This window comes from Echinops telfairi, unplaced genomic scaffold (assembly GCF_000313985.2).
Source record: "Echinops telfairi isolate 266 unplaced genomic scaffold, ASM31398v2 ScPeMD7_1;HRSCAF=3_0, whole genome shotgun sequence".
Lineage (NCBI taxonomy): Eukaryota > Metazoa > Chordata > Mammalia > Afrosoricida > Tenrecidae > Echinops > Echinops telfairi.
In genome coordinates, this window is record NW_022103896.1 from 54826316 (window position 1) to 54841733 (window position 15418).

Here is a 15418-nt window from a genome sequence, read left to right on the forward strand (position 1 = left end):
ATGTAAACCTGTCCAGCCTAGTTTCATGAACATGTTTCTAGAAGCCAGGCCATGGTGATACACATACCTTAGGAACATTCTCATATCTTCTGGGAAAATCACTTTCAGAAAGATTGAGGTCCCCGAGGTTTCTCTTCTTGAGCTTGTTCTGAAGGAATCGTCAGAAATTGTTCATTGAGGTACAACAGAGTGTTCAAGATAAGCTGGATACCAGGCGAAAAGAATCATGAATAATTCCTTAAATGTAAAATAAAGCAAAAGATCCCTTATACCCTTTGAGGGAAAAAGAGAACTACTTCTGGGCAGCAGGTCCCTGATGAAATGTAGAAAGAGCCTTAGGGGCCAGTGGGGAGGAGTCAAAGAGATAGATGATGCCCATAGATGAAAAATCAAACCCTGCTCCTCAGGAACAGGCTTTCAAGAATTCTGAGGGAAATTAAGCCTAGAGTGAGTGCCTTTCACCTGGGAGTTGAGACTATATTAAAGAAGAAGACTATAAAGAGAGAGCGAAAGGACTAAGAATCAGTTAAAATGCATGCCTCTAGCTTGCAAATTGAGATGTCTTAAAGAGGGAAATGTTAGTTTGTGCATAGTTGGAAATACAGTCCAGCTTAGTTAAAAATCAGATAATTGATTTGCAGACTCTGTCATTTATTAAACTGCGGCACGGTGCCGCCAAGACACAAGTTTGTCCTATTTACTCCATCCACGCATGGGGGAAGCACACGCTTTACTGAAGGCCCGAACTGGGCAAAGGGAACTGTCACATTACTGTCACATTACTTTAGAAATATATGGCTTAACACGTTTTCTGGACAGCTGATTAGAAGTGTGCTCAGACGCACATGGTGCTTTGACTTGAGAGACCCCAGTGATGCTGTGCAAGCACAGATTTTGATGTTCATGATCAACTCTAATGCCTGCCTTCAGTGAAAGATCACACACGCTGCGTACTCTTTGATTAAAATAAAAAAATCAAATGTCACCTTTAACCTAATTACATCACCGTAAGCATCTTTGCAATGCTCTTGTCTGATAGCAAGGCTATTCACATTCCTGGATTATGGCCAGAGGGGATTCACCAAAGGCTAAATTCATGAGGGAAACCTGTGAATAGATTTTGGATGTCCACTGTCATCCACAGCCTCCTGCAAAACAGGTGCTCAGAATTTAAACTCTGAAGCTCTTCTCTCCTCCAGATCTGGATTTTATTACTTACGGTCCTTGGATCACGCAGATCAGTGTACTTCTTCTGTGTGGATTTAGTTGACACCTCACTGTAACCCCTTATCATTTGATCACCCTTTTGACCCATTTTAAAGTTGTTTCAGGTTTTAATATTTTCTGCTTTTCCATTAGGGGTGTTGTCTGTTCTGTTTTGTCTTTGTTGTTGGCTTTTCTTCTGATTGTTGTTTCTCCTTTTTGTTTCACATGATTTTCTCCCAAAACTATAGAGACAGTTACTGGATTAATAATTACTTTGGGACATGGCAGGGGGAAGATGGGGGAGGGATGGGTGGGGAGCTAACAACGATGAGTATGAGAAAGAAGAAAATGTTCTGAAATTGATTGTGGTGAGGATTGCACAACTCTTCTTACTATGATTGAACTATCAAATTGTATAACATATGCCAATAAAATCATACAATTGCAGGTTGAGAAATGGATACAGTGAGATGTGGCAGAATTGGGATGGTGTGCCAAGAGCAACAAGACACTGGGGGCTTTTTGTTTGTTTGTGTGTTTGTTTCTCCTAACCGCCTGCTGCTAGCTGCTGTCACGTGTCAGTGAATTTCTCTGAATCTTGGTTTATCTCTTTATATCTCATATAAATTTGATTCAGTCAGTTCTCTAATATTCCCCCCTCTCTCACTGGATCACACTGAGCTCTAACTACCTAGTTAGATTTATTTCCTATATCAATAAGCCTCTGATATCAGTCATCAAAAGCAAAAAAATACCATTTTAACAATCTACTTCACCCCCTCTCCAGAAGGGGACTGTTTTATATATACAGTGTTCCAACAATCCACTTTTCTATTTGCCTCCCCCTGCCACTAACTTTGAAAGTGACCTCTCTGCCTTATTAAATGGGCTCAACGTATCATCTTCCAAGACTTAGAACTTTCATTTATACACCCCACACTAATCACATGAAGTTGCAATGAGGAAAATTTGCATCACAACAATGCACCTGTTCATTCTTTGAATATATCAAAAGCTGTCTATAAATTTTTGTTGGGAAACCTTACCCTATCCACCCTACAGCTCTGATCTTGCCCCTACAGATTTCATTTTGTTACCTAAACTCAACCTTTTGAACATAGTGTGAGTCCCCTGAGGACACAAAGTGCCATTTTGTCATGGTGTAAACTGGAGAATTCTTCATGGAAAGCTAGAGAAATAGAAACATTGCCTTCAGAAATGTATAGACCTACCTGGAAGATATGCCAAGAAACAACAGTTTCATCTTTTGATATTTTTGTTTAATAAAGGTTTTTATGATTTTTAGCAATACTTTGACTTATCCTTGTTTATCCCTAAGGTAAATGAGGTAAGTGACATAGCTAGGAAGCCAGAGAGAGAGAAATAGGTTATTTCTTAATAATGAAAGAATATGTTATTATAGCTAATTCCTAATACAAAAGAAAGAGATAACTGGCTGGATGAATTGAATGTTTTCTTATTTTTGTTTTACTGAAAAACATGTAGAGATCTAAAGCCACTTAATGCATGTGCCATTAATGTGGTCACTTGTTTTCCATGTGCCAAGAGCAAATATTCCACAAAATACTAGCTTAGGCAAAAGCTGCTTCAGCATTGCTTGCCATTCATTTTTGCCAGATGGTTCCCTTTCAGCATGATACCTCAGTTAATGATAGTAGACAGCTAAAAAATAGCTGAAATCAGATAGCTCCGCTAAGGCAAGACCTGTGATTTTCTGTACTTTGTATTTTGGAAAATTTAAATATATAAAAAGAATCAAGCCTTTAATATCATGAGTACTATGAGCTCCTCATCCAGTTTAAACAATGACCAGCACTTCCATCATGTGCATTCCACCCTAGATTGTTTGGCAGCAAACTCTACATACTGTCCTTTTTATATACACATATTTTAGCATGCATACCTCAAAAATAAAGTTTCATTGTTCAAGTGAAATCACAAATATTATCATCACATCTAAAAGCACTAACAATAATGCCTTACTATCACTAGATATCCAACTATTGGCCACATTTCTTTGATTTTTTCACAAATATCCTTCTTTACAGGCTGTTCAAATATGCACTATAAATTGGTCATCAGGTTGGCATGAACACAGTGTGACTGTGGAATGTAATACAAGGAGTGGAGTTTTCAGGAGCAAAATCCTAAAGTAAAGCATATTCCTACTGTCAAGAGCACGTTAAGCCATAGGGAGGAGTTTGGATATTTTAATGATAGCAATGAGAAACCATTCAAACACTGAGAAATACTAGAATTTGGATAAAACTAAAGAGAGGTAGAAAAGAGTTTTAATGGTGAAAAAGGAGGCCACATGTGTTACACTTCGCAAACGTCAATATTCACATTTAATTTTTATCCCTGTGAGAACTGAAAATGGAGGTGGTATAGAACCCTGTGGAAACCTACTTTTGAATTTGGCCAGCCATAAGAGTGTGGGCCTAAAACAGAAAAAAAAAAGGGGAAGTAGAGGACAAAAATCAAGGAACAACTGTTCACCCATGTGTGTGTCCTGAGGGCACGAGGAGGCTAAACATTATTCTGATCAATGAAAGCAGTAGCTATTGAAAAAGGAACTCAGGCGGTAGTGTATGAAAATTAGGCTTGAATAAACGGAAACAAAAAGGACTGATGAATCATACATAGACAGTGGGTTTGAAGGCCAAATCATGAAAACAACCAACAGCAGACACCATCACCACCACCACCACCAACCCAACACAAGAATTTACAAAGCAAATCTAAAAGAAGATAGAGTCGCATCGTCTTAAGGACATATCTGCCACCAGAAAAGTGGGTGATTGTAACCCATAAGTCTTTGTTGATGATACATTGAACAGAAAAATGGGGAAGGATTTGCAGGCTTTAAATAACATAATTCATATGTAAGATACAGTAAGAAGTTAACCAGTGGGACCATCAAGGAACTCCCAGTTCTATACCTGTTTAGATTATGTTCCTCTTACTGCGATATGAGGGGGAAATCGTCCACCTGGGGACTTTCTGACAGCTGACACTAGAAACCTTCCAGAATATATAGACCAGTATTGTGGGTCAGTGCAGGACTGGGATTCTTACTTTGAGTGCAATTCATTTTTCATTGTTGGGAATTTTTACTATGAAATAGTAGTCCTCTGTTTTTCAAGTAAAGAAAGCCAGTTCAACAGGTGGGTAACTATTTCATAGGCAACTCCTATAGATCACACAATTCCCCGACCTGAGGGTCCAGGAGATGTAGGAGAATTCAGCACCAGTTGTGTGATTCGAAAGTGAAAATGGCGTGGGAATCGTATCCCACGGTCTGGATTCCTAGCTATGTCCTTGGTCTGTGGAAGCCTGTGGATTTTCAGTGGGCAGCGGAAAGAAGCTTTACAAAGTCAGGAGCTGAAACTTCGGTCCTTATCGAAGGTGGGTTCTGAAATGACATTTTAGCATTAGGTAAAATCAGAATCAGCAGCTTAGTTTGAGCTCGTTTCTGCCACAGGAAACACTTTTCTATTGTCGTATATGCTTTAGAATGATCTCAGCTATAACACTATAATCAGAGTAGAAGGAAAGGAAACAAGAACCATCCAGGCTACTTTAGAAATCCAATGGGAAAGCAGCCAATTGGTGTAGCTTCTTATGGCTTCTTTAACCTAATACATTTTCAGACAGAACGAGTTTGCCTATTTTATATGTATTTAAAGTATATTTCTAAAAAATGCACAGATAATACCTTCTTTAGTTCTCACAGTCGCCTAAATTTCTGAGAAGCCCGCACTCAGTTGTAGATCGGTTTATATGCTTACACTCATCCCTCAAGAACAACCATAGAACGTTTGTGGCTCCCACAAGGCAGGGTGAGTGGAGTATAAGCAGCAACACTTTCTGTGTGCTTGCTCTTTACCAGGCTCAGTGAAGCATGTTTTTAGAACCCTGGCAGCCCATTGTCCTGACTGTAAAGTCACAGTATGAACATCTCACTTCCTCTGGTTCCAGTGAGGACAGAGTTTGCCTAACACACAGTCTGTGCTGTTTACTCCCGTCACACGCCCACCCTCCTGGGCTAATATGAATAAGAATGGGGGATTTCCTCTGAATCTTTCTAAGCTCTTTTAAGGAAATGATCTTTCAAAAGAGTTGATGATTAATACTTACCTATCAAATGAGATAGGGACATGACGATATGGGAGAGAAGCTGGCATTGGTATTGGAGCAAAACTGATCACCAAACTTTGATATGCAAATGACACAAGCTTGCTTGCTGAAAATGAGGAGGACTTGTAACACTTGCTAATGAAAATCCCAAACTGAGGACTTCAATCTGGATTGTAATGTGATGTAAAGAAAACAAACTCCTCACAACCAGGCATGTAGGCAACCTTCTATGGAAGTCGTCAAGATTTGCATTTTGCTTGGATTCACCATCAAGGCTCATGGAAGAAGCATCCAGAAATCAAATAATGTATTGCATTGGCACCTCCACTGCAGGTACAAGACCTATTTAAGGTTTTGAAGAGCAAGGATGCCACTGAAGGAGTTAGGTAAACAGATGCCATGGTATTTTTAATCGTGTCATGGGCCTATGAAAGTTGGACAATAAAGTAAAGAAGACCAAAGAGAACTGATGCATTTGAGTTAGGGTGCTGGCCGAGGATATTAAAAGTACCATAGGCTATGAGAAGAACACGCAGATCAGCCTTGAAAGAAGTGCAGCCAGAATGCTCCTTACGAGCAAAGAAGGAGAGACTTCATCTCATGTGTTTTGGACATGCTATCTGGAGCCACCAGTCCCGGCAGAAGGACGTCATGCTTGGTAAAAAGAAGATCCTCAATGGGATGGATTGACATAGTGGCTTCAAGAAGAGGCTCAAGTACAACAACAATTGTAAGGATAATGCAGGGATGGATAGGGTTTCCTTGTTAGACACAGGGTCACACCTAACACCACCAGCAGCAAATGAGAACTCTAATAACCTCACAAAGCAAGCTGTCCAAGGCCCTTTAGAACTAGCCCTGTGGGCAAACCTGGTATAAATAACAGGAAAGGAGGTGAGTCCACAGCCAGTACTAACAACCGATCTTCCATCTTTATATTTAACCACCCTGCAAATGAATTCCTTGGTCTATAAGAAAACAAATAAGCAAAGAAGCCAAAGCATTGAAGGGGCAAATTATTTAACTTCTCACCCAGAGTTTAGGATTTGTGTAAGCTTCAGTAATCATATACACACTTTAGGTTTTAACCACTGTTAGTTCATAGTGATGGCCACCATCTGAATGACCACACTGTGAATTCCCGGAACACAACTCCAGCAAGTGAGCGAAGCAATCACCTCAGCGGAATTTTACATGTTCCCAATCTAGTTCCCCAACATTTTTGACAACCAGCGTTTATTGAGAATCTGTAATATGCCAAACACTTTATTAGCACTGCAGAAACATCCATGAAGAAAAACAGACTAATCATAACTGCAAAACAAAACAAAAACCCTTGCCCTCAATGGACTTGCTCTTCAGAGAAGGAGGGAGGCAAGCTGACAACATGGTTCAATAAATAAGTAAAATATGCAGTGTGTTAAAAAACACATGTTCTATGGAGAAGAATAAAATTTTGTGTGTGTGTGTGTATAGTGAATGGGAGAGTTTCTGTTTTAAATTAATTGCTCTGATGGCAGTTGAACAAACAAATGGAAAGATGAGAGAAAGCAAGGCGGGAGCATATTGAAAGGAAAAATATTCCAGGAAGAGGAATTGCACCGGTTATGTAGAAGATGGGTGCTTGCAATGTTCAGAGAAATAAGAATGCCAGCGTCATTGGGACAGAGCAAGAGTGGGGCTAATGAGGTCTGGATTGAGGCGGTGTGTATGTCTGCAGGCCATCTGTCTTCTTTTTCTCCTTGGCTATGGTTATGGCTAGAAAATTCCAAACCAAACCACTACCATTGAGTTGATTCCAATGCACAGACACTCTATGAAGTTTCTGAAACCGTACAGCAGTCAGCCTCAACTTCTTCCTCAGGAGTGGCTGAGGGGTTTTGAACAACTGACCTGACAGTATTAGCCCTGAGTTCATCCCACAGCACCAACAGGGTTCCTTGGTTAGATAATTACATTGAGAATATTTTTAGAACTCTTTTGGCTAAGTAAATAAGTATCCTGATTTTGTTGAATCACAGTTAAAACAAACAAAAAAACAACGGCAGAGAATAGGACCACTGAGTTGGAATCTATTTTACCTTTTGAGGGAAGAAAAGTGTTCTTTATTAATAAATTTCTAAATAATGTATGCTTGTAGTATGCAACTAATATCACTCAACAGTACTGGTACTCAACCAGAAGTTTCACAACCCATTTGTTTTGACCACTGGACTAATTGGTACACAAAGATTTATGCAAATGTCCTGGGAACACTTGCTTGACTTGATGCTGTGGTCTCTACTTTTTCTTTTTTAGCAACTAAAGTATAAATTAGTTTTCTATCTTTCAGTGAATTGATGTGGTGCCTGAATTCCGTTTAAATAATCCTGTTTTCTTAGTGTAATCTACAGTGACTGTAAGATTTATCACCCAAAATAGAACATTGTCATGGAGGACAAATGGGAAACGGGATGGGCATAAATCAGGACTGTCCCAGACAAACAAGAATGCATGAGTCCCAAGATAGATCGAACATGGGTTCTGGAGTACAGAGCAGACCAAAAACTGAATCACAGCCTTCCATCTTTATGGACTTAAACATATCACAAAGTTTGTTTTAGGCCCACAAAATAGTATTACCCACTCATGGTTTTCTTGGGAGGAATTATTCAGATGAAAACACATACTTACCTAGTGTAGAGATATTTTAGAAATGGGATATAAGAAAATCCGTGGGTAATGATGTTGAGGGAGTAATTCAATTATTGAAGAAGTTGTTGCAAGGGGATTGCTATAAAACTTGTTGGGCTAAGACCACAGCAGTTTAGAACTGTAGTAACTTAAGAAGTATTAAAGCAACTAACAGTGAATCTGAGGATACGCTGGCCTGCATAATCATGCAATTCTTATTCTTTAGCTAAAATTATAATATTGAAGTGACAGAATCATGAAAAACAGTACCCATTAGTCATAATATTGGAACAATGTACCTTCAAATAGAGGAATAATTTATGACTATAGGTATCACATCAATTGATCTAAAATGGTAAGTTTAGATATATGGCGCTCTGTTTTTGGAAGAAAAGGTTTTAAACGATCTCCCCTCCCTTTACAATTATTGTCCAGTGCTGTATCTACTTGAAACACATACACATTTGACCCCAAATTTCTTTACAAGAGACTGGAATACTTAAGGGACACTCTAGCCCAGTGGTCCTTAAGGCTCCTAATGCCGTGACCCTTTAATACAGTTCCTCATGTTGTGGTGATCCACAACTATAACATTATTTTTGTTGCTACTTCATCATTGTAATTTTGCTACTGTTATGAATTGTAATGTAAATATCTGGTATGCAGGATGTATTTTCATTGTTACAAATTGAACATAATTAAGGCATAGTGATTAATCACAAAAACAATATGCAATTATATATTGTGAAATAGTTATTTCTAATTACAAATAAATGAGTTTGTCTTGACGCATGGTATAGCATGAGTAACAGTATTCAAGCTGAGTACTCACATGTGGGTGTATCTGCATGTGGGCGGACCTGCCTGGAGACGGACAGCGGGGTGTCTAAGTTACTAAGACCATTGGAAATATGTGTTTTCCGATGGTCTTAGGCGACCCATTTGAAAGGGTCATTCGACCCTCAGGTTGAGAACCGCTGCTGTAGTCTCTTGGGATTTAAAAGTATGTTCAGGGGAGAGGGAGGCGGCGGCTAATCACTTATAAATGGTGCCGAAGCAGGACCCGAAGCCTAAATTCCAGGAGGGTGAGAGAGAACTGTGCTTTCATGGGCCTCTGCTTCATGAAGCCAAGTGAGTAAAGGTTGCGATACAGGACAAACAAGTGAAATACTTTATACATGACAGTGGTTGGAATAAACACTGGGATGAATGGGTTCCAGAAAGCAGAGTGCTCAAATACGTGGCCACCAATCTTCAGAAACAGAGAGAACTTCAACAAGCCAACCAGGAGCAGTATGCAGAGCGGCAGACGTCTGGTCTGCAACAGAAAAACGTGGACGTGAAAACAAACAAGAATCAACCGCAAACCCCTGCCGTGGAGGTGGCGGCAGGACCAGTAAGACAGCGCAGCCTCTCGGCAGAAAAGGGCCCGAGTAGATCCAACTGTTGAACATGAAGAAGCATTCATGAACAGAGTTGAAGTCAAAGTCAAGATTCCCGAGGAACTTAAACCATGGCTTGCTGATGACTGGGACTTAATTACTAGGCAAAACCGCTCTTTTATCTTCCTGCCAAGAAGAATGTGGACTCCATTTTAGAGGCTTATGCAAATTACACGAAATCTCGAGGAAACACAGACAATAAGGACTATGCTGTTAATGAAGTCGTGGCAGGGATAAAAGAGTACTTCAACGTAATGCTGGGCACTCAACTGCTCTACAAATTTGAGAGACCTCAGTAGGCTGAAATCCTCGCAGACCACCCAGATGCGCCCATGTCCCAGGTGTACGGAGCGCCGCATCTATTGAGATTATTCGTGCGAATTGGAGCGATGCTGGCCTACACACCTCTGGATGAGAAGAGTCTTGCTTTGTTACTGAGCTATCTTCATGATTTCCTAAAGCACCTGGCGAGAATTCTGCCACTTTGTTCAGCGCCAGTGACTGTGAAGTGGCTCCCCAGGAGTCTCAGCGGAAGGCTGGGTGAGGCTGCTGACACTCGCTTCTCTTTGAGTCTCGGTAAACACATTTTGTTCTTCGTCCTTCTCTGGTACAGATGATGCACTTTGAAAATGTTAGCACATAACAAAATCGACGTATGTTTTGCTTTCTGTATGATTTTAAACAGAGAAAATAGAAGGGATTATAGCTCCTTTTTTCTTTAAAAAAATAGTATGTTCAATTTTTATGTCAAATGCACATTTTGGGATAATTGAAACAGGCGCTATGATAGTTGCTATTAAAATATTATCTTTCCAAGTTTTAACCGTCTTTCTCTACATTTTAAAATCATGTTAATTCAAATCAACCTGCATCTCTTTTCCAGAATTTATCTTCCAAATTTGACATTTTGCTGCATCTCAATTACAATTGGCTCAATACATTATTTCGTGTTCCCCAATACTATTAACTATATTAACAAATCAATTTCCATTTATTACTTTTATTTCCTTCTCACTCCTAGTGTCTAATGTTATATCTTAAGCTATTCTCTATTAAATCCATGTCATATAAAGTTATCACAATTTTGATAGTCATCATTCCTTTTTTCACTTTATAGAATATGTAGTCTATAAAATATAAAAATTAAAATTTTACCAATATTTTGAAATGTCAATAATTCTCATATTAAATAGCTTCAAATATTGTACCCCTTCCATGGAAATCCTTTGTTTAACTATGGCAAAAACATGGAGATTAAATAAATGTCTGTATTTCAATACAACATCCCCTTTGCTTCACAATTATAATTTAATTCAATAAGTATTTTTGTTTTCACTACTTGTGCTTAGAAGCAAATGATGTAGTATTGTGCTTTCATAAATACGAGTAGTCATATTCTAAATATGGATTACATGCTGGGCTGCTAACGGCTCGGTCGGCAGTTCAAAACCTCTAGCTGCTCTGCAGGAGAAAAATGAGGCTTTCTATTCCTGCAGAGTTACTTCTACCCAGAGGCCTTTCTACCTTGTCCTACTATGGTCACTATCAGCTGGAATCCACTTGCTGGCCATGGGTTTTGGTTTTGAGTTTAAGTGTTCATCATATTAACTATATGAATAATAATAACATGAAAGTGTGCTCTTCACCTTGGCAGGTATTGTTCTAGTTGAACTTCATGGCTACCCAACTTTCCTCTAGTTCTTTGGTGCTTCCTTCACCGCACTATCAAGACCTCAATTCTACCTTACAAATCGGATCAGACCAGAGCATGCACACTGCTACAGATAAGAGCCCACAACACAGGGAATCCAGGATAGATAAAGCCCTCAGGCCCAACAAGCAGAGTGGAGATACCAGGAGGATTAGGGGAGGTGGGGGGAGAAAGAGGGAATTGATCACAAGGATCAACCTAGAACTTCCTCCCAGGGCCACGAATAACAGAAAAGTGGGTGAGGGGCGATGGAGGACAATATGAGATATGGAAAAAAAATCTATAACTTATCAAGGGTTCGTGAGGGAGGGAGGGCAGGGGAGGGAAGGGGAAGAAAAGGGGCGCTGTTATCAGGGGCTCAAGTGGAAAGAGAATGCTTAGAAAATGATGATGGCGGCATACGTGCAAATGTGCTCGACACGCTGGATGAATGTATGGATTGTGATAAGAGATGTCAGAGCCCTCAATAAAAGTATTTAATAAAAAAATTAACAACTGAAAAAGTAACAACCTCCCCCCAAAATTAACATAGTCTTTTATTTGAAGGGATCTCTAATAATTTTGAAGGTGACATTTGAAACGCTATGTGAATCTAAAACAAGGCTGAGTATTATTAATTACGACATTGATTTTAAAAATATGAATACAAGTAGGTCTCAAAAACAAGATATTTTTTGTAATGGACTTCAATTCAATATATTTACGGAAGGAGTGGACACTTTAGTGTGATGCTGACGTCTTCCTTTCAGAAAACCCACTCCGGCGGGAGAGGAGAACCTTTCAGATCAGGAGATGCCGTCAACACCTGTTTCCTCTTAAAGAAGATATTCCAGTATCACTAATGCAAGTGTCAAATACATTGCATTTATTTATTTATTTTTTCCTGAGCATTTAAAAAAATATTTTATTAGGGGCTCATACAGCTCTTACCACAATCCACCCACCCATCCATCCATCGTGTCAAGCACATGTGTACACCTGTTGCCATCTTCATTCTCAGAACATTTTCCTTCTACTTGAGCTCCCGGTATCCGCTCTTCATTTTCTTCCCTCCCTTCCCCATCCTTCCTCCCTCATGAACACTTGACAATTTATGAATTATTATGTTTTTGTGTCTTACATTGACCGAAGTCTCCCTTCACCCACCCCTCTCTTGTCCATCCCCCTGGGAGTGGGTTATATGTAGATCATTGTGATCGGTTCCCCCTTTCTATTTCTACCTCCCTCTTCCCCTCCTGGTATCACTGCTCTCATTATTGGTCCTGAGGGTTTATCTGTCCTGCATTCCCTGTGTTTTCCAGCTGTTATCTGTACCCATGTATAGGCTATAGGCTAGCTGGATTTTTTAAAAAATTCATTTTATTGAGGACTCATACAACTCTTATCACAATCCATATATGCATCCATGTGTCAAAAACATTTGTACATTAGTTGCCCTCATCATTCTCAAAATATTTGCTCTCTACTTAAGCCCTTGGTGTCAGCTCCTCATTTCCCCCTTCCTTCCCCACTCCCTCACTGACATCTAGTCGGTCTAGGTCTAGCTCATAGCCCTCCCCCATAGGGCAGAGAAAAACTGCTCCTTAGAAATTCTGAGCCTGTAAACGTTCATTCCCTAGAGCAGAGGTGGACAGTTTGCACTTCTGACTTTGCTGAGATTAGCAGCTCCTCACTTAAAATTCCTTGAACTTTAACCAATCGAGACCCCTTTTTGCTTGAGCAACTGCAACACAGGCAAATGCCACCAGAAACACCTCAGATTCGTCATTTGATTTTTAATTAATTTTTGGTCCTTGCCTGTTTAGAAACCTTTTGCTGTTGCCAAATTTTCACAAACCCCACATCCACGACCCCAGTTAAAGACCCTGTCCAAGGGCTTGTCATACACGCTCAGCACAGACTTATTTTGGGACTGGGATCTAAGCAAATCCATGGGGCGAGGGGGGAGTTGTGTTCAATTATTTGATTATAAATACACATGTAGAATGATGCACTTAATGCTGTTGCTATTTTGCTGAAGATGTCTACCTTATGCCCATAGAATCTTGGATTTAAATTTTCCACACTATTAATTCATATGTGAAGATTATCAACTTAATGATTTCTGGACAATATTTGTAAAAATCAGCTCACATAATATAACATGGACCTGACAGAATACTTTAGACTTTTTTGTGTTAACAACTAAGCATGGAAAATGCTGGACATGGTCTGAGAAAATGAATCAGAGTCTTTGCCGAGAAGCGATTTCAGTGAACTAGGTTTGGCCTTGTGCGGAGAACTGATCCTCTGGCGCCATCTATTGACTGCATGGCTTTATTTTCAAATACAATCGCATGCAGATTAGGATCCAATGAATAAAACATCAACTTCTCGACGTCTTTTTCATTAATGATGGGCTGAGTCATTGCTATTGATGTATTCAGTTGATGTAGTCAGACATATCAGTAAGTTTATCCTGCACCCTTAGAATCTGATGTTGCTCTCTAATCACTAATGAAAATGTGCTTTAATGCATCTCCAGGAGACTACTTTCACAGGTGATATTGATGTGGAACTGTCTAATCAGACCCAAATGATCTGCTCCAGGATTAGCTGGCTCTGTCTTATGTCTCATTTTTAAAGCGTCTAAATTTCTGATGAGAACTCACTGACACAGTGCTCTGTGGTCTTTCCTTTGAGCCATGGCAGAAGAACAAAAGAATAAGCAAAAAGCAAAACCCAGTGATAAAAGCACTCATTCTGTGCCATTACTTAGCCTAACTCTTTGACAATCATCATTTGGTTTCATCCTTCCCCAAATTACAGATGGAAATAAGTATGGAACGATTAAGCACCTAGCACAGATTTTTAAACTCATTTTTTTCAGTAAGTCCTTCTTAACTCTCTTGTCTAAAGTTTTGAGCACTGTACATGCCTTCAACCATCCACTGCTCAGTAATTACCACTGTAATATGCTACATGTTTTATTTACTTATCTTGCTTATCATTTATTTCTCCTACTGACTTAAGCTTCACAACTCCCTGGAGGTTGCTGCTTTAGTCATGATTTCCTTATTCGCACCAGAGCAGTACTTGGTATATCGTATGGGCTCAATACAATACTTGCTAATGAATGCACAAGTAAATGAATGAATAGGTAGCCGATTCAAACTTAAGCTTTGAATCGAGGTACTCTGAATGGAGGCATACAGGGCTACACATGGGACTGCTAAATCCAAGGTCAGCAGCTTTAAGAAGACCAAGTGACCTGTGGTGGTCTGTGGGAGACAGTCTTTCTCCTCCCATAAAGATTTCCAGTCTCAGAAACCCACCGGGGAGTTCTACTCTGCCCTATATGGTCCCTATGAATTGGGATCAACGCGCTGTCAGTGAGTTTGGTTTAGGTTTTGCTCTGAATTAAGTGCTGTTTTTGCTGCCCCGAGTGACGACACTTTGACTCCATGGACGGCAAAGGTGTCTCCGTGCTCACCCGGGCACAGATAACACACAAGAGAGCGCAGCTGCTGACTTTCCTCTCAACTCTGCGCACATAGGAAAGAAGATTACCGACGTGCTCCGCTGTTGCAACTCCACTCTCCGACACTCCTTTCCCTTGTGCTGAACAAATACTGAGCATCAGGCACAGAAGATGAGATCCTCTCCCTTTCCCGTGCCCGCCTGCCTTGAGCATGTATGTAGGCGTTTCAAAAGTTCATGGAAAATGTTTGTTATCTTTTCATTCCATTTTCCACAAACTCTTTGAATCCCCTCCTATATGGGGTAACCATACACAGGCATCTTTACCAAGTCTTTAAAATACTTTCTTGTAAGCAGGCAAGGCTGGAGACTTACAAGGTGATATTCTTCTTACAGAATATCGACGAGGGAGGATCAAGTAAACTGGCTTGTCTTATTTGACTCTGAGTACATGAATATTCTCTGGGTTCCCTCTGCTGTCAGTCATTTGCTTTAATTAATACTTTACAACTTAACCTATCCTCTTACCTGAGTGCATTTCCGACAAAAATGCTATTGAATTTATTTTGTTGAGAATCAACAGGCAGAAAAGATCCCGTTGGCAAAGACATAAAGTCAAATAAGAAGGATATCACCCTCCTGTTAAATACCAGGGGAAGATGCCAACAGGTAAATACTCAGGTGGGAAACACTAGAACTGACTTAGCCTTCCTTCAACAGATCTTGTAGAAATGGGGTATTGTCTTGGTCTGAGTTCTCTAGAGAA

General features: G+C 39.9%; 1 protein-coding gene and 1 pseudogene across 2 annotated transcripts in view; one reads left to right on the top strand and one right to left on the bottom strand.

Annotated features, from left to right (window-relative positions):
• Window positions 1-15418, bottom strand: part of RALYL (RALY RNA binding protein like) — an 832089-nt gene that overhangs the window by 292041 nt on the left and 524630 nt on the right. The window lies entirely within an intron of this gene.
• Window positions 9189-10026, top strand: LOC105979247 (annotated as a pseudogene).